Source organism: Sebastes fasciatus, chromosome 9 (genome assembly GCF_043250625.1).
Source record: "Sebastes fasciatus isolate fSebFas1 chromosome 9, fSebFas1.pri, whole genome shotgun sequence".
Lineage (NCBI taxonomy): Eukaryota > Metazoa > Chordata > Actinopteri > Perciformes > Sebastidae > Sebastes > Sebastes fasciatus.
The window spans coordinates 25784573-25808961 of NC_133803.1; the positions used below are offsets into that span (position 1 = coordinate 25784573).

Sequence of the window (24389 nt, forward strand, 5' to 3'; positions counted from 1 at the left end):
GCTCATGATGAAGCACCGGACCTGGGGCGGCAGACCATTCTCCATAGATTGCCCCTCTCTCTGGAACTCACTCAAACACATCCGAGACTGCACCAACCTGTCCAAATTCAATACACAAATAAAGCCTCATCTATATAAAACTGTTTTAATGTGTCAGTAATGTGTGTTTTATATATTTATATTGTTTTTATTCATGTAAAGTGTTTGAGTATTTATTAAACATACTATAAATAAAACATCTTATTATTATTAGCACTGATTTTTATGACATACTGTAGTTTTTATGATTTTTAATTAAATATTACACAATGGTTTGTATAAGATTTTATTCATAAGACACTATGACTTTTAAATGATTTTTTATGACATACTATGACTTTTTTTTCAACTACTATGACTTTTTTTATTTTTCGTCCTACTATACTATGACTTTTTTAATTTTTCGAAATACTATACTATTACTTTCTTATTTCATTTTTCGACATACTATACTATGACTTTTTAAAAAAAAAAATACTTTTTCGACATACTATACTATAAATTTTTTTAAATTTTTCGACATACTATACTATTACTATTTTGTAAATTTTTCGACATACTATACTATCAATTTATTTTTAAATTTTTCGACATACTATACTATTACTTTTTATTTTTTTAGTTACTATACTATGACTTTTTAATTTTGACATACTATGACTTTTTTTTTTTTTGACATACTACACTGACTTTTTTTTTTTTGACATACCATACTATGACTTTTTTTTAATTTTTCGAAATACTATACTATGACTTTTTTATTTTTCTACATACTATGACTTTTTATTAAATTTTTCGACATACTATATGACTTAATTTTCGACATACTATACTATGACTTTTTTTTGACATACTACACTGACTTTTTTTAATTTTTTGACATACTAAACTGAACTTTTTTAATTTTTTTACCTACTATACTATGACTTTTGTTTTGTTTTTTTTCGACATACTATACTATGAATTTTTTTAAATTTTTCAACATACTATACTCAATAGGTTAACTGAATAGACTGAAGCAATATACCTTTTCCATGAAGACATTTTGATGCACAGTAGTAAAAGCACAGGTGTAAATAATGAAAAATAATGATGATTTAAGTACTTTGTGATTTCAGGATCCAGGTTTACGGTCATGCTGATTTACTGACACTTACTGGGACACTTGAATGCAACAGAGCCATCATTAGTGTAATTAGTAACACCTGTCAGTATTCTTCCCACTACCACAAACAAAATGTCTGCTGTTAAAAAGGCCTCTAAGACCCACAGCGGTACAGATGGGTGACAGATCAAACCCACTACCGTCTGAGATGTCGTTAAATTACTTTAATTACTATTTTAGAGTATCTCTTAACAGTCTAGAAACTCGCTTTAAACTCACTTCTCTCGGTCACCGGTGTCCAACGAGGCCTCCGGTACGACCGTAGAAACTTAATGAAACTATCGACAATAAACAGACTATTAACAAAATTGCAAGTGGAAAAATGATATTGCACAGTGAGAATGAAATGAAATTCCACCCTGAAAATATTGCACTGTATGAATTACACTTTACATTTTGCTTTAATGCATCACCTTTATGTTTTTGTACAAAGTTTCTTAATCAATGTGATGGCCTGAACTGAGCCAACATACCATCATATTTTATCTTAAGTACCCTTAAGAGTTTTAGTTTCTGTGTGAAATGATGACAACTTTGTATTTAAAAGCCTCTAGTTTTATAATAAATGCATGTTTTGATAATCATATTGTTTTGAGGTGTAGGGCAGATATCAGGGCACTCTTAGTGCAAATTTGAACTCAATCCAAGTGACAGGTGTAAAATCCAACAGCATCTCCAGAGTGGTTTTACTCTGCATTTTTCCACCTATGGGGGTGAGTCAATATATTGAACAGGTCGGTTGAACCTCTCAGGCGATCTCTCCCAATCCCGAGGCTGATTTATGCTTTATGAGTCTGCATTAGAGTATTTAGAGCAGCAGTGATATACGCTGAGAAATGGATTCCACTCTCATAAATGTACAGATCTGTCTCATTCTTCTCTAGTCTCCGTCTTTGAACTGTGGCTCGTGTAATAAACTCTGAACTCCAACACAATTTCCTGTCCCGCTGAGAAGACGCTCTGTGATTGGGAGATGAGATCAGAGTTAAATGTGTACACACAGACACACAGTTTATCTCATATATGGATGGACACCCACATCCACCCAGATTACATGCGCTACAGGGCCCAGAGGAACATGTGGAGGCAAGTACGAATAAACCTCAGAGCCAACCTGACACACAGGCTTACAAGACAAAAGGCTGCATAAAGACAGGCTGTAAATAGATAGATAGAAATAATCACCCTCAACCTGTTTCATAACGGCACTCCTCCTGCATCGTCTTTGTCTTAGACACAAATCTTAAAGCGCTGTGCAATTTCTCAGATTTAAATCAGAGAGGGCCTCTATCAGATGTGTCTGTTCTTCTCACTCTCACGTCAGTCCTTCAGAGCTCCGACACACCAAGCTGACCTTAAAGAAGAACCAGAGGCTTTACCTCTTCTTTAAAAACACACTGCTGACGGACAACATGCACTTAAATTATTCTAGTTATTATCCAAAACAGTGCAGAAAGACAAACCAAATGACTTTGACAACAATCTCGGAATATGCAGCGGTGGAAAGTAACTAGTTTCCGTGCCGGTACTCCCGTCTGCTTCTCCGAACTGGGAGCATGCCAACCGCCATCTAACTTACTCTATTTAACGTTAATACACTGACTATAAGGATGTATATATACTATACATGCAGCAGCGTCATCATGCAGAAACCTACGTCAGGTCACGTGGAAAAAACATTTTTAGAAAGGCTTGGGAAAATAACATTTTGATGCTAAAACATACGTACTTTGACTAAAAATTTGGATGTTGGGATCTGAATACATAAGAACAGCGGTGGGAAACTACAGAATGATATAAAAACCTAAAAAATACTAAAAAGAAATAATGGGCCTGCCCTTTAATTAAAGGATCTAAATACATTTTACGAGAATATGTCTGGTAAATCAAGGCTGCAAAAATGAGTGAATACACTGATTCACTACTGAAACAGTCAGACAGCTCTGTCTCATCGACAACCTCCCACTCCAAATATGCTGAATCAGCCAACTTTAGTGCCAAAAGTGATGAACAAAGTAAGTTCAAGTTTCACTTTATTATCCAGAAAGACTCTTTAGAAAACAACAGGCGATGGTCAGCCACAAAATGGTAACCACCAATGTCCCAACGACGGCCGGTTTGGTGCGTCAGGGCCCTCAACGTTTCACTTCAACCTTCAATTTAGTCTTTCCTCAGTACGCTGAGCCCGAGCAACCCCCTCCCTCTCCCTCTCTCTCATTCTTTGTCTCTCTCCCTCTGTAGCCCCAGGATTTTGATAAACACAGTTGATCCTGGGCCTATGCACCGAGTACGGAGTGTTTGAAGGGCAGCCTTTCTACTCAGGACCTTGTTTATTCTGCCCACTCCCCGTCAACCGTGTTTAATGTCACCAAGGCTTTTCTCTCTCCCCTGAACACACACACACACACACACACACACACACACACACACACACACACGCACACACACACCAACAGTCTTTACATAAGTTGTAACAAAAGGGAGCGAGAGAGTGAAATAAGGGAAAGAAACAGATAGCAGCTCCATGTGTGTGTATGTGTTATTGGAAGAGGGGGAGGTAATGCATGAAAGCCCGGGCTGCTGATTACATCTCTTTTGAGGAGAATGTGTGTGTGTGTGAGAGTGTGTGAGTAACGGGGGGAGTTTGTTGAGTAAAACCAGGCATACCAGCGTCTTGGCACATGCATACGGTTTTGGCATTTTGGGTTTTGTTCGGAGAAAAACAGCATTCCCTCCATCCAGAGGCTTCAGAGAGAGCAGAGAGGCCTGTGTGAGTGCATTAAGCCTGTTTGAACAGTGGGTTTGTACGCTGTCAGTGCAGCACTCAACTTAAGGTGTATGATTTGTGAAGTGTGTGTGTAGTTCATGTTAAAAGTGAACCAGCAGTGTAATCTGAGTGCTGACAGTCTAAATCCCTAGTGGGAAAGTGGCTTTTGTACAGTAGAAAAAGAAGAAAAAAGACGTGACCCAGATAGCTTGCAGCAGTGTACATATCATTATATTATATAACATATAATCAAATATCATTCATTAAAGTGGGGAACACTTGGTTTGGAAAATATATAAGTTGTGCAGGATCAAGGGATATCCTTGGAAAATGAAACAGCATTCAGGATTTTTTTGTTTCATTGTCAAAGACTTTCATTTGTTTTTTTACTTTAAAGCTAATTATTTCTAATTATTGCTTTCCTACTTTTCAAACTGCTGCTGCATTTAAAGCCCCTGAATGCTGGTTTCAAATCTGATGTATTTCAAACTCTGAGAGGGTGGAGCTACGGACAACCAAACAATGAATAAGACATTTTTAGGCTATAAAATGTTACAATTAACACACTGTGAAAGAGTTAACGTTGTCGAAAAAAGACGAAAACACAAACAATATAAACTTATATTTTGTCATATTCAGCGAATATCTCCTCACATTCGGAAATAAATAATGATTACATCTACATTTCTTCAATCAATTTTGATGCTTCATCCATGCTTCATCCTTCCACCAAGTTTCATGAAAAAAGGGCCAGTAGTGTTTCGGTAATCCTGCTGACAAACAGACAAACAAACCAAACCAAAAGGATTATTTTGAATCTTGCTTTAAAGACGTTATCATTAGGTATTTAGGAATGAAATAACAAACTTGCGCAGCTAACCCTGACCCCAGACCAGGTAAGGCTCTATAGCACCAAAGGCTCCAGAGTGTATCATATTGAGCAACGGTGTGTTTTATTGCAAAGGAATCTGTAAGACGAAGAATATGTTTTTTCGTCTTTTAAAAAGTTACATATTAAGTGCACCTAAATATATCCTGGGTTGTATCAGCGGCCAGCAGACCAGGGGTTTGTGTTCCCCACTTTGTCTCTACAGGCCGACTTGATAGATTTCTATAAATCAATGTGAGCAGCAGCTAAAGACATTTATACACTGGGCCTGATGTTTTACTGAGACCTGGAGTGGACAAACACACACACATAAATGCACGTGTGCACATAAAACTCTGAATGGTTCACGGACGAGATCATGGATGCGAGCGCGCTACACATACACACACACGTGCAAACACATCCAAACTCACACACGCAAACAGCCCTCCTGAGGTCCAGCCTGCTCCACAACCCCCCTTTGAAAACTCCCAAACCTCCCAATGTCTGCTGAGTTCACAAAGAATTTATTAGCCGAGCCACATCTGCAAGCCATTTCAGCTGTTGTTGTTGAGTCGGACCGGGTCGAAGAGAAGGACTGGACACTGCATCCAGACCCCCCTTTTTACCTCCCCCCCACACCCTCCTCTCCCTGGGTCAGGACAACTTAAGGAGGTCCAGGGATGACGGAGAATGGAGACCAGCAGGAAACCCATCCTACCATTTCATGCTCAGGGGGACTTTATTGTCCAGGTCCGGTGCTAAACCCCTCAAGTTCATTAACATGTTCAAACTGCTTCAAGGTTTCTTCACCAAAACACCCCCACCACCCCCCCGACCCTTAAACCCCGATCTACTGCAACAGCAAAACAACGGTTCTTTTCTCGAGGATTAACATTCAAATGGTGCATACAGTACAGGCCCCTTTGACGTTCATATTAATGGTCCTGATGCATGTGAATGAGACGCAGCAGGGGGGACGGAGCTGGATGAGCCCGCTGGATATTTGCATGTTTCATTAATCTGCTAACATTTGTCCTTGGGTGGGCCGTGCGTGTGTGTGTGTGTGCGTGTAGGAGCATTTAAATGTTCCACTATTTTCGGCATTCGATCTCTGTTGAATAGAGATCGTCTGTGAAACCACGAAAAAGAAAAAAGAAAAATGCTGTAAGAAGTAAAAGGAGCGCAAAGAAAGTTTGGGTGGCCCCATCGTGTACAGTTATATGTGTGTGTGTGTGTGTGTGTGTGTGTGTGTGTGTGTGTGTGTGTGTGTGTGTGTGAGCTGGGGATCTACAGTAAGCCCCGTGCACACAGACCGTCATCAGTGATGAATGGGCCTACCTGGTGAGAGGGCCCTTCATGGACACACAGACACACACACAGTCGTCTTGCAAATGGATTACACTGCACCTCTGTTTCATCTCTTTTATCCCCCCCACACACACGCAGACACGCAGACACACACGGAGTGTAATCCACTGTGTGTGTTTATATTGTCCATGGCCCCCAGGATTACAGCAGCTAAGCGGGGAATGCTGGGAAACAGCAGGTGAAACGCCGTGATGGGTCTTCTTTCCGTGACGTGTAGCTCTCAATGGAGCAGCGGAGCTGAGGTGGTCTGAGAGAGAGAGAGACAGACAGAGAGAGAGAGAGAGAGAGAGAGAGACACAGACAGAGAGAGAGAGAGAGAGAGAGAGAGAGAGAGAGAGAGAGAGAGAGAGAGAGAGAGAGAGAGACAGACAGAGAGAGAGAGAGAGAGAGAGAGAGAGAGAGAGAGAGAGAGAAAAGGAAAAAATGGGAAAGTAATTATGAATATGTTGGTGCCTTCAAATGAAACTCGTGAGCTTGTGTTTACAACATGGGAAGTCGTGTACAACATATGCTTGGTGTTCAAGTGGTTAAATGCAACGGCAATATTAACGTTACTGTTGGCGTCTAGAAGCCACAGAGGCTAACAATTTAGCAAGCTTGCAAGCGGGTAACATAATGCAGTAAATGTGAAGGCATAATGACAGAGGAACAAGATGAGGCTGTTGGGAATATCAACATTTTACTCAGACATATTATAAAATTACCAAGAATTACAATATACAACTAAAATTACAATATATTAACTTATTATGCATATTAAAACGTCAACAAACACGTCACAACTCGCAAATTTTCCACTTACAAGGTTGTGAATATCACAAGAGGGGGGCGTTCATATGGACTCTTCTCGTGAATACGGTAAACACGACCCCATTTGAAGGCACTTGCTAAAAAACGTCCACCAATTTTGTGTGTTTGTGCAAAGCAAGTACTCATTCATTCACAAAATCTAATTGAAACAGAGATAAAAAAGGATAATTCTGGTTTATCACAATTTGGGTCTTATTATAAAAGTTTTAGCCATAGTTTTATCTGTTATGATAAGATTGTACTCACAAAAGTAATTGTTGAGATCTGGGAACACAGCAACGTTGCTACAACAAACTCCAAACAGGAAACATGACAAACAGCTTCGCCAGATTTTTCTGAACCACTTTAAAAGTGAGCACACGAGAAATGTCTGTAATAATGAAATTGGGAACACACACAATGGCAAGAACAGTTGGTTAAAGCTGAACCAGGATGTCGGTCCATAAACTATTGGATGGATGTTTACGATGGAAAGTTTGGGTAATAATTTTACCATTGACTTTGTTTTCTCAACCAAATAAATCTGGCTGCTCTTGTCTCATGCCTCATAGGACTTATTTTTAGTGACGTTGTCGCACTCCCAAATCTCAGCACAAAACCCGATGAGTACAATGTTATTATTACCAGAAAAGCTGGCTGAAACTACAAAAGACCCATGCCTTAATAAACCATAACTGAACTTTAGAGCTGGGGAGCACAACAGAGAGGCACCAAAGAGAATCACAAACGTCCTCTGCTGATCGCTGAGGGCAGCAGCAGTTAACCTGCCCGTCACTTGTTCTACAACTGAGGAAACCGCTGTCCAAACAAGATACGCTGCCACTGCGACACCCCGCTCTGACTCATCTGACTCATCTTCCTCGCTTTTTATCACAGACACCACTTTCCCACAGCCACATCCAAAGCTATTACTGAGCAGCTTCCAGGTCAAAGGTCATGGTGGCAGCCTGGGTCCCTAAAGCTTTATGAGATTCCATGAGCAACAATATCCTGAGATTGTATCAGAATATAGCACGAGATTATGATTATGCCAACAATTTACACACGCTATATAGCAAATACGGCGACCGCTTTGTGTATTCCAGGGACTAGCGCCACCGTCATTACTGCGGTTGCAAGTCGTAGTGATTCAGGTCCCTATTTTAACGATCTATAGCACATGGTCTAAAGTTCATGGCGCAAGTGCATTCAGGGCCAACTCCATTTTTGCTAGTTTAACGGTGCATAATCTGGGCGCAAAGTAATGTGCAAGAGGCAAATGGGTTGTATTTAGTCTCTTATGCGAGCAGATGTATGTGGTCCTTTGACGGTGGACCCTCTGCCTCCACCGTCTCCCGTTCGTCTGTCCCATCAACAACTCCATTTCAGCCGAAAGCGTCCGTGGTCGCTCGTAGTAACTTAAGTAAATGGTCGCCGTAGATAAAAAAAACAGATGAGCATGTATTTAAAATGGATTAAAGTAAAATTGAAGGCTTTTACGAGGACACAGCTGCCGTCGCTACGAGCAACCACGACGCATTCGGCTGAGAGTCACCAGTTAACACGGTTAGCAGTTTGTGATGTCGACCGATTAATGATGTTTACTTTGTGGTCATTAAGTTGCCCTAGTTAGAGCAACTAACATTATATTTCATAATAACGCTACAGTTAGCTGATGGAGTTAATTTCTTGTTTCATAATGTCAGGCTAACGTGAGGCAGCTAAGAACTGCTCAGGTTCTTCCAAAACTCCTAGATGTCGTTGTCAAAAGTAACGTTACATAGAAAGCAAAGGTAAAAGTCGGAAATTGTCGGACAGTCAGTAGTGTATTAAAGGGAGACGCCACTGCAGTAATGGCAACATGTATATGTGTTAATCTTCCATACAGTATGAAGTGCTGGAGGTGTAACACTGGTATCATGTATATTATTTAGGTGCAGCATTATCTTAGAGTGTAAATGAAGCCTGCGCCACGCTGGCGCCACACTAGATTCAGTCTGTTCACTTTCCTGGATTTATGTGTGAGAAGATATTGATAGTGATCTTCTCCATAACGTCTGCATGTCTGCATGGCCTTGAAAAATAGTCAACAGGCTCAATAATACAGCTTTTTTTGGGGGGGAACTGGTTACCAAGCTTGCCAAAGGAATTTGTCTGATGGAAGGAAGTCTCTGGTTCCCAAGCCAGGGCTATTTGAAGCTGTAAGCTCTGGTAATGCTGCTGAATCGGGATGTTTCCACATGCGGACATCAGATTTTTCTAATTATAAAAGCAGCAATAAGCTCTAATGTTAATACTAATAGAGATACTCCAGGTAGCAGATGGTGTAAATGTGGTAGAAATGATGTATCAGTGTGATTTGAGGACAGCATAGATGAATGGACCGTACATCAGTCTGAATGGTGCTTTATTCTGGCTTCCCACATTTCTCTGAATTCTGAAAGGCCAACGTGCTGTCATTTGATGGCTGTTTTGAATCGCTTTCAACATAACATTTCCAACAGCCTCTCTCGATACAAAACCGCCATTGACTGATTGTCAAAATCATGCAAAAAAAAGCAGTTATAATTATATTTGCTCCTTTCAAATGACAGCCGCTTGGCCTTCTCCGAGACCCCCCAAACCCTCCAAACCCTTTGGGCATCCAAGGTTAAAGCATCTGGAAAGGTTTAGCTCATATAAATGCTTTATGTTTGTCTAATGCTTATTTTGTGATTTCATCTCGCATGCTAGTTTGAAAATATTCTCTTTCATTGCCGAGTGTTGCTAATCGCTAATAGCGTTTTTATCTGCCCCGTAAGATGTGATTCTCTTGCCAAACTATCTTAAATGACCTTCAGACTCAGGTTTAATTACAATAGACAGAATAACTATAGACAGAAAGATGAGGATGTGGCGAAGCAGCAGAGAGCTGGAAAAAGAAAGAAAGGAACGGAGGGGATGGATGGGAACAGAAAGCAGGAAGGCGGCATTCATCAGTCATTCAGTTATATAAGCCAGCTAAATGAGTCAGTGCCGAAATCAGAGCTATCAGACCGGTGAGACAGACAGACTTGGCCGAGGAGCTGGAACACTGTGAGGAATAACACACAAATGATAAGGCCGTGGCCTCTTGGGCTGCCGAGTCATGTTGTGTCTTTAATGCTGTTTTAATAAACCTGGAGATCGAAGCAAAAAGTACAGAAGCAAAGAGACAAAACTCTGGTGCTTTTTTGACAACAGCCGCTAAATGGCGCTGCTGTAGCGCTGCCGCCATTTCGGACTGAAAACGCCAATGAGTCCATGGCAACGGATGTATAAAGAGACGTCTGTAAATCAGAGGTTCATTTTTTTTTCTAGGTGAATCACCTTCCCAGTACGAACACTTAAATAGCCCTCATTTAAATCATTATGTTCTTATATAACTAACTGAATCCAGAGTTATTTTCCTCGGCGTAATGAACGTGCATCAGACCCACGAGACTGCACCGCCCTGCACGCTCATATGACATATCCGGTTCTGCCAGATTCTTGCAAGCTGTATGCAGCTGTAATATTGGACTTATCGACTGTAATTTATCATTTTTATTATCTCATAATACACCCATGGGCTGTATGCTGTAAGCCTGTACCGGGGTGGATGTATTAACATCTCTGTTCCCAAACAACCGGCTGTCAGCCAGTAGCCAGTAGTGCTAGTAGCATGACATAAACAGGATTTAGCGTAGTATTAGCAAAGAATTTACATTGATTGTATTCTATTTACTAATACATCCATGGTCTGTGGTCTATTGTTCATTTATTTTGGAGGTCCTTGACATGAAAGTGTTTGAGATTGCTCTCAAAATCTGTGTGCTGGATTTTTTTCTTCCATTTATGTCCATAGCTCACTTTATGCTCCTCTTGGAAGCAGTCATGCAAAAAGTTAAATAAATAAATGAATAAGTAAGTAAATAGTTATAATAGTATACAAATGTATAATATTTTTTATTGTTCAACACAGGCCATTTCGGTATAGACATTAAATATAAGACAATAGAATTGAAATAATTTTATTTTACTTTTGTACGGCACTTTGTAGGCGGACGTTTTACTGGCGTTCGGTAGTCGCTTTCAGTCCAAAATGGCGGATGTGTAGCTTTGCTGCTGGGGTCTGGAACGAACAATTGATTTTCACTTCTTAGCAATATACTCTAGGTCAGGGGTGCACACACTTTTTCAGCATGCGAGCTACTTATAAAATGACCAAGTCAAAATGATATACCTACTATAAAAATGCAAAACATATATTTATTTATAAATATATTGAGTATTCTTTATATGTACAATATATGTTGGTGTACCTTGCATAACTGCATGAACCCATATTGTACAATATAACTCTGTACATTTTTTGTCATTACCTTACTCTGATGACTTGCACTGAATGGAATCAGCCAGGGATGCATAGTCCGGACAGTAGCTGCTGATAGCCAGCCTCAAGCACACTTCCAAATGATCATCAGTCAAGGTGGAACGGTATTTGGACTTAATAATCTTCATGTGGGAAAAGGCTGACTCGCATAAATAAGTGGAGCCGAATAATGCAGTCATGGAGGTAGCATATTTCCTCATGTTGGGGTACTTTTCCTCTGTGAGTAAGTTCCAGAACTGTCCATGAGCCCTGGACTGAATGTCAGCTTGTAGTGTCAAAATCTCATCCTCCACTCCAGATGAGTTCAGGTGAAACAGTGTTGCAATTTGTTGGCTGACGTCTATTTAAAAAAAAAAAAAAAATTTTTTTTTTTTTTTTTTTTAAATGCCATGCGATCTACCCACACTACCTTCGCGATCGACCGGTAGATCGCGATCGACGTATTGGGCACCCCTGCTCTAGGTTCTTTGATCAACGTCTGCAGCAGATCCGGGTGCAACAGTTGCTGCATTGATTTCTGTTTCCTCAGTTATGTCTCGTGCAGGTTCGTGGGAGAGAAGCTGTCAATCACAACATTTGTAAACACTTCCTGATCATTAACTAAATCTTCTGGCATCCCAGCTGTGTTGTCCGTTTGCCAACAAACCCATTAAAGGTCTATTTTCCCTTAAGCAGGTATGTGCAGTAAAACAAACATTGTAAAAAATGTGTGATTAGCTCTGGATTATATAAATAAGCTTTAGAGATAAAGGTGTAGGATTTCATTCCCCTTAAACCCGACTGTAGGCGTGTGTGTTTAGGTGCATGCAAGCAAGTGTTCCTGTATTCATGTGTGTGTGTGTGTGTGTGTTGTGACGCCACAGAGGAGCCAGGTCGTAATGGTCCAGCTCAGTTTGTTTGCACAGCCACCCAGAGACCCAGTAGGTCCACAGATTCAATCAGAGAGGATGTGGTTTCACTTCTAATTTTACACAAACAGATTCGGCTATACGCTGTATGGGTACCTGTAGAGCCGGGGATGAATGGATGTACAGATGGATGGGTGGCGGGAGATATGAGCGTGTATGTATCGCCTTTCTTTGTCTGCCTTCATTCATGTTTGCATGTGAGGCATGCAGGAAAAAAGGAATTCTGTTTGTGCAAAAGCATGTAGAAAGTGTGTATGTGTGTGTGTGTGTGTGTGTGTGTGTGTGTGTGTGTGTGTGTGTGTGCGCAGAATTCCTGACCCACTGCTCTTACAGCGGAGCAGTAATGAGCTTATTAGTCTGGGGATGTATTTAAAGCAGGTCACAGCAGTCTGGATTATTAACAGCAGACTGTACGCACATGGACATGTGATATATGTGGTAGTGGCAATAATTGTAACTGCAGTAATAATAGTTCAGGCAGTGTTTGTGCTAGTTGTTAATGGCGTGGTTGTGTAGTTTTGTTAATAAGAGGGATGTGTGTGTCGCATAATTGGGATAATTGTAACCATTTGCCTGTGGATACACACATTTTTCCTAAATGCTTGATGCTATCCAATATCCACACTTCACATACACGTTTGCGAGGATTCCCACGGTACCAATAAGAGGGCATGTATTGATATGGACATTGGCGATACTGTATGTGGTTATGTTCATGTCAATAAAGCCTATTTGAAATGATAGGGACATATTTTGGATCTACTGTAACTTCAACTTTATCTTTCAATAATGATGAATGAAGCTTCTACTCTCACTGTGGAATAATTTACCCCAAAGAACTGGACAACATTAACGGCCGCTTATGGCTACAGTGTGAGCAGGTTTAGTAGCTAGACTGCAGTGATGGCAGTAATTGAGTAAAAAGGTGGGTAAACACACAGGTCAAAAGTTAAAGGCAAATATTGACCCACTGACTCGAGACCAGGAGGCTCGAGAAAACAGCTCCACAAAACGAGCGAGGTGAGCGAGGAGACTGCGAGACATTACCCGTGGAAAGTTTTTACTGCAGGTTCACAGAACGGCCGTCTTGGACAATTTTCACAGGCAAAGAAAAAGTCGCCCCACAGGTCCAACTCTCTCCATTTCTATGTTAAGCTTTTCCAGCAATGAGACAACAATTTAAAGTTCAAATTCCTTTTAATTCCCACAGAGTCAGCGGGAGGAATTTGTTTCGGCTCAGATGAAAATTGCTCTGACATTTACAGCACCTCGCAGTGCCATGCAGAACATAAAAACAAATGTATCCTGCAGACAGAACAAAGTGCAACACTGCCGTACACTTAATGTTCACAGAAGAAGAAACTTTGTGTTAAACATTATGCTGCTTGCTCGCATAGCTGCTTTTATTTCAATGCAGTCTTTTAGTGATCCGACAAACTCAACAATTACTTTCCAATCTTTCTTCTGCGTCCTTCACCCTGCTGGCCAAACCTTCCAGTTCCTTCTTAAGTTACAGTTGCGTATCGCTGACGTCTGCACAGAAAAATTAGACCCTTGAAAAGATGTCCAATCTCTGAGTTCGGACAAAGAAGCTTATTGCCTTTCATAGTAAATTACCTATATCAGTGTATGCATATCTTAGCTATATCTTCAACTGCTTGATTTTCCTTCCAGCGGGCATTCATTATGAAAACTCTTGAGTTTCAGCCAAGCAACTATCACGATAAAGACCCCTGGGTGGAAATCTAGAGCAGAGGCCATTTTGGTTCTTCAATGACACGTAATGGAGGACATTGAGTGGTCCCTGGACAGGAAACCAGGGGCCGTTGGGGGTCGTTGACAGGCGTCACTGACCCCTTTCTCCGCTCATCTGGGGAGAAACCAGAGCCCTCCAGCTGACAACACAACATCTCCTCACATTCAGGCCCGGCCAAAGATTTGGTGCTAATAGCTGAGGAATGATGATTGTCCCCGCGGTCGGGTTTCACAGAGGAGACGTTTGCGGACAAAGAACAGGGAGGGAAGAGTCAGCTCAGTGTCACACACTATGTGCATGTAAGCTCCATAGAGATAGACTCCACTGGTTCTTTGTGCGGGGAAATGTCCATAGTAGTGCTTAATATTTTTAGGTACCCCTAAAGTTATAAGTGGTTTGAAATGGTCTAGAACCGCCACTGTGTCTGGGACAAGACTTAATTAATCTCTAATATTTAGTTCCTAAATATTGAGGACTATAAAGATAATAAAAAGTACTTGAGAACAGACTTCACAATTGTAATGAAACAGTATGATTTCCTCACAGATATCTGTGAATCTACCACTTTCTTCATGAGTCGCGCCTGATTAACTCCAACTAACTGCTCATTAGGTTCTAATTAATAATGTAGTAGTTGCTCTTTTGTGCCCTCTCAGGTAAAATAGTGCATCCTTATAAGGATCATTAATAGGAATTTATCCTTGCTTATTAATTACCTTACCACCAATTACCATTTTTGTGTGTTTCAACTACATAAATGTGTGTTAAGGCCTTTACACACTGGGGGTGAGACGAATAAATGACGAATTACGAAATACTTGGCTGCAAATATTTTGCATCAAAACTATTCATACCGGCAGCGATGCAAATATGCGACAGTTGCAGCACTTTTACGATAAAAGGTTTGAGTAGATTTGCGCAGGCAGAGGACTAGCTACCGGGATCCATTGACCCAGAGCGTCTGGCAGTCTGTCTGAGGTAAACTGTTGTATAGCTTAAGCCACCATACGCTATTTTATCGAGTTTCTTTTAAGCGAAATGCCCAGTTCCCTCTGGTAAACAATTACACAGTGTATATGCCTAGAGTGGAAGGCGTGAAAGAGTGGATCCGGTATGCGCTGCCTTGTCAAACACTATGTGCATGTAAGCTCCATAGAAATAAACTCCACAGGATCTTTGTGCGAGGAAATGTCCATTTTTCTACCCTGTATTTGTGCCTGCGAACATGCTATTAAAAGCGAGTATATCATAAGCTACAATATATATACAGTATATAATACAATGCATATATCAATACCAGTCTGTCTTGTAACCACAGTCAAGCTCTGTTATACTTGAATCTTGTAAGTTATGAATTCAGACGACACAACCGTCGATCACCACAAGACCCACATACACAAATACCCCTCTCAAATAATGACATGTGCAGCGAATCAAGAGATCGAGTGACACTCGGTCACACAGATCCCTCTCTTCAAACACTCAAACCCACCACAGAGGGAGAGCGAGAGGCCCTCCACTGGAGCGAAAAGTCAAACTCTGCCTCAGAACCAAACAAACAAGAAGATTTGCTCAAGACGAGTAAGACCGAGCGGGATTAGTGTCGATTGCATGAAACACCAACATAAAGGACATAAAAGAGTGACTTGGATGTCGCAGACAAAACTCTGCTTTGCTTTTCAGACCACAGTTGTGAAGTCTGAAGATCTGGATGTAGGTCAACAGAGCCCATCTCTCACTGTCTCTGTTTAAAAAAGCATCTAGACCTCTCGTCCTTCCTCCAACCACAGATATCCTGCAGTTTCTGCCAAGTCTTCTCCTGGCTCCCATTCAACAAGCAAGCACAAACCTCCCCTCCTCATCCCACCATCCATCCCTCCTTCTTCTTCTTCTTCTTCTTCTTCTTCTTCCTCCGTCTGTCTGTTGTGTAAACCCCATAACTACAACCATGGGGATTTTCATGTTTTTACAAGAAATGAAGTCTGACATGGCCCTTAAAGGTACAGCGAGCCGCATGACCCCCAGGTCCCTTGAAAGCTATTCAAACCCCACAAGAGCAAATTAAAAATGCATCGTCATTAATCTGAAATGACATCTGTTTTTTTTCCCCTAGTTCAAGGAAGGTTTTTTTTTAAGTTAAAGGCTCATCCGTCCATCTCCCTGGCAAAGCACTATTACCACTAATCCTGCTGTTTTGACTCGGGACCCTCTTCACATGGAGGGCCAAGAGGGAAAAACCCTATCTGGGCACAGGCAACCGAAACCACACGACTTTATGAAGGACGTGTGAAACTCTGCAAATATCTGGGTTTGGGGTAATGAGAGGGAATCTGATTTATAGCACGGAAACATGAATGCTGTTTGTTTTGCCCTCTTGCCCGATCCTTTCCCTCAGATACACGTATCAGTGAATCACTGTTTGTGTTGCTGGTACATTCAAGGAGCTGATAGTTGTATCAAACCTAATTTTTATTGGCACAAGTCAAAAGCAAATACCAGTGCTCCAGCAGTCAAGCACTATACACACACACACAGATTTCTTTGTTTAAAGATACGACAGCGTGCCTGGGGTGTAAAATTAAACTTGGTTTAATGAACAAAGCTCCTTTTTTTTTTCTTTTTAGTCGCATAAAACTGTCCACAGATCCTCATCCAAGATTTGAATGTGCAACCATGGGAGTTTAACGGGCCTATATTCCTGAAATACAATCATGATTAAGTTTCAACAACATTTGAATGCCAAACAAGCGGAAATAAGATCTGATCTCTTGGTTTAACTTGTTTGCGTCAACATGAAATGCATAATGCGGTTGACATATTCTTATTAGTGATGAGAATAACAGCTCATGGAGACATAAAAGTCTCTATAGTTGTTTTCCCGTCATTGGACTGAGACTGAGATTTATGGGAAGATTGATTTCAACAAATCTTTAGTCACGCTGCATGCATGCAAATGTAGTCACAACAGACGGAAACTGAGCGAAAAGTCACGCCAGAACTGGTTTTCCTGAACGTAACCAGACAACAATCATCACGATTTATCATCACCCTTTCAAAAAACGCAGCTCACACACTATGATGCTCAGTAGTGATACCATTTACTAAAGAGGCAAGTCAAATCCATTAAGTTGTAGGACAACAGATAACAGGTCATAGGTCACCAGGCTTTTGTCCCCCAGGATGAATCTGTGATGATTTACTATGCTGGAGAGTCTCATCTTGCTTTGCTAAAGTAAAACACACACACACAGTCTTAGTATTAACCAGCATTAGACCACCCATTGAAAAGAAACACACGCACACAAATAAGGCCAGATTTAATCCCCGGTGGTGGGAGATAAACTGGGAGCCTGAACATGACACTCACTGTATCAACAGGCCTGGAAGGGTCACTGAGGGAGAGGGCTTGTCCTTAACGCCTGTGTCCCGACGGAAGACTTCCAGCCAGACAATGATGTGAATCTGAAAGGCATTCTGGGAAGCTGACTAATGAGGGGCTAAACCCCCAACAGACGCTGACGTGACAGATAATAACTAAAAGACAAAAAGGAGTGACGCCTGCAAGCTACATCAGGCCGATCTCTGAACCCATCAGATATCAGTCTGACGACGGTTTAGCCTCTGGGGGTGACGGCCAATATTTCTGGGGTTTCTGGTGTAGCCAGCGGATATCTGGATAACATGCGCCGGTCTGATAAGCAACTTGAGACGCGAGAATGGAGTTGGTGTTGAGAGACGACGTCTACGACCAGATTGTTTCACAAGTAGCCAGTTTACAAGCTAATTTTAAGCTAATAAAAAGCTAAATTGTCATCAGACGATAGCCGGCTGGTTCCGAGATTGCATTTCGGCCAATGCTGTGACATATGAGCCTGCCATTGGCCGCATATTAGGTTTGCCGCAGTAGTCAGTGTTACCGTTGCTCAAGCATATACCAATTACATTACTTTCCCACCGCCCCCACTGTCATTTTTTTTTTTTTATAGAAACAAAACCCATTTAGTTCATTTTGGCGTATCAGCGCCGTGTTACCAATACATAGTTGGGCAACAGACACTACAGACAGACAGGGAAAGTGTCTGCTCCGTACAGAGTCTCAGCACAGAGCAGCAGGATTCAGATTTCACACACCTGGGACGAGAGAGAGTTGAAAGACAAGACGATGGCGGAGGATTTGGTGTCAAAGAGAAAAGCAAAAGTGCCAATTTGGCAATATTTCAGATTTAAACCCAATCCGGCAAAGGAACCATAACGTTATGGTATTTTGCATATTTTGCAAGGGCACTGTCGCTGCATCCTGTGCTTAGCGCCACCCAAGACGATTGTGATTGGTTTAAAGAAATACAAGCCGGAGCATTTTTTTCACCTATAGCAGAATGATAATGTATGAAGCCAGACCTTTCTTTAGCGCTGACACAGCGCTGTGGAGATACTAACTTGCATGCAACCAAAGCCCGCTCAAACGTGATTGGTTGAAAGTGATCGGACTACAAACAGAAACCAGAGTGCTTCCGACACCAAAACCTTGTGCTTTTGCGTACAGATTGCCTACATATGCAGATATCTGTTTATAGAGATTAAGATCAGGCAGACAACTCGCATTGCACTGCTACCGTGACTCTACTTTACTCTCGCAATATGGTAGACCCATATCTTTGCATCATTTGAAATAAGCTGACGTAGACTAAAACTGTATATTGGTATTAAATTAAACACAGTTTGTAAGTGGACCATATCTGATTTTTAATAAAAACACTCGGCCTCATACATGTACTGCATATCAGCGAGCTCATACATCAGTCTAAGCCTAATATGCAATGAAATGTTCAAAGTGCTTTCCTGTAATACTGAAATGGAGAACGGTACTCAAGGACTTTATTTTCCTCTTCACACTCCGTCCAACGTGCCATTTATTGTGGCATTTCTGAAGTGCCATTATTAGGTGCTATTACGAGGTGAATTGCAGCCTATCTCCCAACACACATGCTAACTTCAATGACACTGTAAATGTACATACGCTCCCACACACACACACACACACACACACACACAGCAGCTGGTGCATAGGCCTCCCATCTGTACATCTCAGACACTGATAGACCCCCATTACTTTAATATGAAAATCACAACCACATGAAATTTCTCCCATGGTTCAAACATACAGCGGCTGGCGACCGCACTGTATGGCAGCCTGTCGCTCCAGTTCTGTGTTTTTTTTTCCTCGCCTCCCTCATCTGTAGATCAGGCACTTCAAGGTTTGCCAACCATAACACAGTTGGCACAGAATTTGCCCTCCCCATCACTGCGGTGCACGCAAACGTTGTTTCACGTCTTTCTTCTCTCTTTCTTCATCATCTGTTTATTTTGGTTTTCCTTTTCTTTTCCGAATGGAAATTTTGAGGTCGATTGGTGTTGCCTGTTCCGGACGAACAGTTCCAGGCACAAAGGGTAGAATGAGGGATGGGCGGAGGGCTGAAGGGAGACAGCGAGAAGTCGCGGGGGAAATTTAGATATTTAACCGGCAATGAGGGAGCTTCAAAACAGCTCCCATATGTTCTTTATTTCAGCTGGGGTTTGATGGCAAATGGAGCGAGGCGAGAGCTGGCTAGACCCTCTACCCGACACACAAGTACTGTACGCACACACACACACACATACACACACAAAGACGAACATACTCTGCCCACTATCCCCATCCGCCAACCACATCCACTGACTACAAACCGATGCAGAGCAGAAGACTGTACTTTCCCAGACCCTGCTGCCAGTTTGGACTTATTGCATTACCTTGATTTGGTTTATGACAATACAACAAGACACTGCGGTTTAAAGGAATGTAGGACTGCCTTACAAAGCCATGACTATACACGTATTGTAGATTACAGTCGTCCAGGGGAGGCAATTGAGAACACTTTCTCCTTTCCAGGAGCAATCTGATTCAATCAGTTTCAGGCCGGGGAGCTGCCAGTAGACTACCACAGAGCAGGGCTTCCTGCCTTGCTCAAGGGCAAACAATGCAACTGAGGATGACTCATTCACTTCTTCAACTTCCTGGTGGGTCAAATGATTGAAAGGAACACCCGTTCAGCCACACTGTGTCATACTTACAAGATGAACTTCTTGGCCCACAAACATTCTGGTTAATCACAACTCGGGTCTCTCTCTTCTATCTGTAATGATGCGATGGTTGTTTACAACGGAAATCATGTTCCCACTGGCCTTTCAATTTCTCTTCCAATTAAGTTTAACCTGTCTGATCATCTGCTCGTGCTTCTTTTTAGGGAGGTTGTCGAGTTCTGAGATCTCAGCAATTCATTTGGTCAATACAATGTTAGCTAGCAGTTAATGGTTGTGATGGAATTTTCCATCAATTCCTCTCTTATTGGTAGAAAGGTCAGAGTGTTTGTCAGAGTGTCCCTCTGTTGACATTCTTGGGTTGGAGTCCTGTCTAGAGGAGCCACCGTTATCTGTACAGCTGTGCCTGTAGTGGAGACCGTAGAGCCAGTCGCTAGGGCAACCAGGGTCAGAGATGCCAGAGGAACGAAGTAAGTCATAACATGATAAGGGGTAAGACACTGAGCACCGGGGAGGAAGGACAGAGTTGTGAGGCCTTCACGCAGAGAGCATCTATTGTGGAGACCTGACAATTCTCCTTGATCAAGCTTCAATAAACCTTCTTTTGTAAGACATCATCAGCTCCGGACCTCTTCCTTCCAAAGATAACTTGTATATCAATTATTCCATCACAATGGTGCTAACAGCACGAATAGTGCAAACAACTGCAACAGTTCACCATATCTTTACATTGCAGATAGTTGTTTGCTGCTATATTAAATACTCTGAATTTCGAATTTACCACCTTTAACAGAATGAATTTATTGGCCATAGTTATCAGTATCTGACTTAAAGGTCCAATATCATGCTCATTTTCAGGTTCATACTTGTATTTTGTGTTTCTACTTGAACATGTTTATATGCTGTAATGTTCAAATAAACCTTTGTTTTCCTCATACTGTCTGTCTGAATATACCTGTATTTACCCTCTTTCTCAAACGCTCCGTTTTAGTGCATTTCAACAGAATTGCAAAGGAATTTGCGTTGCTAGGCAACAGCTTGGGTCCATGTTTACTTCCTGTCAGCTGATGTTATTTACATACACTGCAACAGGAAATAAACTGGGGACACATTTAGAGTGTTTACGTTTAAAACCGTGTAATGGTCTAAATATTGTATATTTGTGACATCACAAATGGACAGAAATCCTAAAGGCTTGTTTCAAACGCACAATTTGCAAAATGCAAATGATCATAAGTTAAAACAAACATGTCTCAGTTGTTCTTTAATGCTCGCTGCTTATCAAATTGTAATCCATTAGAGCAAATGTTGTTTCTTACTACGAGGAGGGAAGGCGGTCATGGAAACAAGTATATTACAGATAAACACAGGAGGTGAAGCCGTCCTCTGTTTGTTCTGCTGTAAACATGAAAGCACTTTCATGCTGGTGGAATGCAGCAGCCTTGTGTTTCTGAGTGCATGTGTGTGCTTTCATGTATGAATGTGTATAGAGCTCCATATCTGTTTATCCTCACCCTCGCATGTGTCAGCGCTGTTGCTCAGCCTTGAGGTGTCAGCGATATTACTGCGTTGTGTTTCGGTGAACATACTGAGCTCGCTCGCTGCCATTTATAGCACCAATGTTGTTGCATTAACGGGCGGGACGTAAAGCTATTATAATCTTGGCTGCTGATGGGAGATGTAGCTCCGAAGTTCAGCTGCAGCCAAACTCTCAAACCCACCAGATGAAGAAACAAGGTGACCGTGGTTAACATCAGCCTGCCAAAGTTTTGCTTGTCATTTGAAATAAATGGATTTCTTGAGGTTTCTTTAGTTTACTGCGGTGAACACATACCTTGCATTCAAGACATATGGTTGTAATGAGAGTATACATAGAAACAAGGGTCATAAATCCATGTGTGCAAGTCTGAGAAAGCGGTTAAAGACGCATTTCTCAACATCAGTATACATCTATCAAAGATACTGATGAGACCGTGTTTGAGATCGTTGGCAGCCTCTCACGCTGCTATTGCTAAAGGATAAGGCTTGAATTATAGTTGTACTATATTCTATCAAAACATTTAGGACTGAAAGGACGAAAACCAACCACAGCCTGATGTATCTGCTACCACTGTGACACAGTATGTGATAGCTGTCATGCTTTCATTGTGTTAAGATGATATATTCCTTCATAATCAACATGACCAGTGTAGCTTATTCCTCTAAGTAGAGTTGGGCCGATATCCGGTTTGGTGTACGAGCTTAAACTTGTTTGATTTTATGCAAACTGGCTGAACTGGCATTTGTTATTATGACACATTCTGGCAAATTAAAAAGTAGCCAACATCAGCAACAGGTGCCGACGGCGTCACGGCGCTAAATCCATATTGCATTAGTAATAAGCAATATGACAACGTGAAATTCTGTATAGCGCTGTGGTCTGGTTCTTGGCTTAATATCAAACCTGCACCTCTTAGATTAGGCTTAGTCAACCTACCAAAGCAGTATAAACAATCAAAGATCTTTTAACCATGAACATCATCTTCCCCAACCATAACCAGTTTTTTTACCAAACCAAACCTTAACAATTGAAGAACCAGATCAGAAAGCACACAGGTTGTTTTGGAAAGCAACCTGTGTCATTTAGGTTGGTAGGGTGGAGGACAGGGAATACCTCATATATGCATTTGCTATGGGCCCAAAATACAGGAGAGGAAGAACTCTTTTAGCGTGTTTGCCCACTGAGCAACTTTCATTCAAGTAAGCGGGTCAGTTCTCTTAATACTTCCAACACAGAACATGCTCGGTGATGTCTTGCCCGAGTCCGACACAGAACTACCCTCCAGAGATCACAGATGCAGTTGTGGAATTGAGTCAGAAATAAACTGCACTGTTCATAATCAAAATAATGAATGAATATGTGCAGTTGAACTGCTCTTAAAAAATAATGGGTCACCTTAACTATTAAACTGCTGGGCAGCAGTAACAATGAGCAACCTGTGGCCCTCCAGTCTAGACGCACTGTAACAGGTCCCCTCGTGACTGCGATTATGCTCCTAATCTCACGGAAAATGTCAATGATCTGTGCTAAATAAATTGACCTATAGCCTTGAAAACACATGCAAACATACACACACACACACACACTGTGCAGAACAGCCCGTTTCAGACGCAGGAAAAGGTGTGTTATAACAGATTGCTGGGATATACATCGATCAGGACGTTACATCGCTCCCCAGGTTCTCACATGATGTTCAAACACACACACACACACACACACACACGACCATATAAATCAAGCCAGATCCTCGCTTGGGAGAGCTAACGGCAGACCAGATGTGGCCGTAATGCTATTTTAATGTCGGACTTGCACAGAAACTTCTATAGGAACAACCCGCTTCACCCAGAGCGCCTTCAACACCTCATCATCGGCACTGGAGCTACTGAAGCGAACCGGTCAAACCCCCTGTTTCAGGATGAAGTCGAGCTTCACTACAGCAAGTGTAGGCGGTCAAAGAGCGAGTGCAGTGCAGCGGTTTGATAGCATCACTGCCAAACATGTGAATATTTTATCTCTCTTAAAGTTTGGCGGTTCTGCTGTCTGGTGATGATGTTTGTTAACATTGCTATGGAAATGTTGGACATAACAATTATTATCATAACAGGATTCATGATGAGGGAATTTCCACTGAGGGAGAAGTGTTTATGTGTGTGTGTGTGTATCTGTGGAGAAGATGCGAGCAGAGATGAGAGAGATATCTGTGTGATGATAATGGTGGTTTGGACTGAATCATCATGCAGGTTGGTACGGCCAAGTCTCTTCATCCATTGTGGCTCTGACTCCTCCTCCTCACTCTCTTCATCTCTTTTCCCTTCTCTCCTCATAGCTTTTTATCTTATGGGAAATATTCCCGTTCTTCCTGTCATGACCTACCAGATACTTTGTGTTTAGGAGAGCGAATGTGAAAGCATTCATGGAAATAAATAAAATGCTTTCAATGAGAATTAAGATTGACTAACTGCTCAGACCCGGAGTAAACTGCAGTCCTTCACACAGTTGCTCAGAGACGACAAAAGTGACAGTTTGAATGAATTAGACAGTAAAAAAATCTGATTAAACAGTGGTGTCTGGAGCGGAGGTGTGTGTGTTTGTGCATACACGTGCCAACGTATCCTCATAAAGCGGTTCGTATGATATTTTACAAAATGTTATTCCTCATTTTTTGTGTGTTTTCCTACCAATGTCCAGCAACACAGGTAAATATCCGCTTGTTAAGCT

At 41.6% G+C, this 24389-nt stretch overlaps 1 long non-coding RNA gene across 1 annotated transcript in view; it reads right to left on the minus strand.

The window, feature by feature from the left end:
• Positions 1 to 2983: 2983 nt before the first annotated feature.
• The window catches only part of LOC141774344 (uncharacterized), a 57152-nt gene continuing 35746 nt past the window's right edge, over positions 2984 to 24389 (minus strand). Inside the window, exon 5 of the long non-coding RNA XR_012595305.1 lies at positions 2984 to 6457. This is a non-coding gene — a long non-coding RNA (uncharacterized LOC141774344). The remainder of the gene's footprint in view (positions 6458 to 24389) is intronic.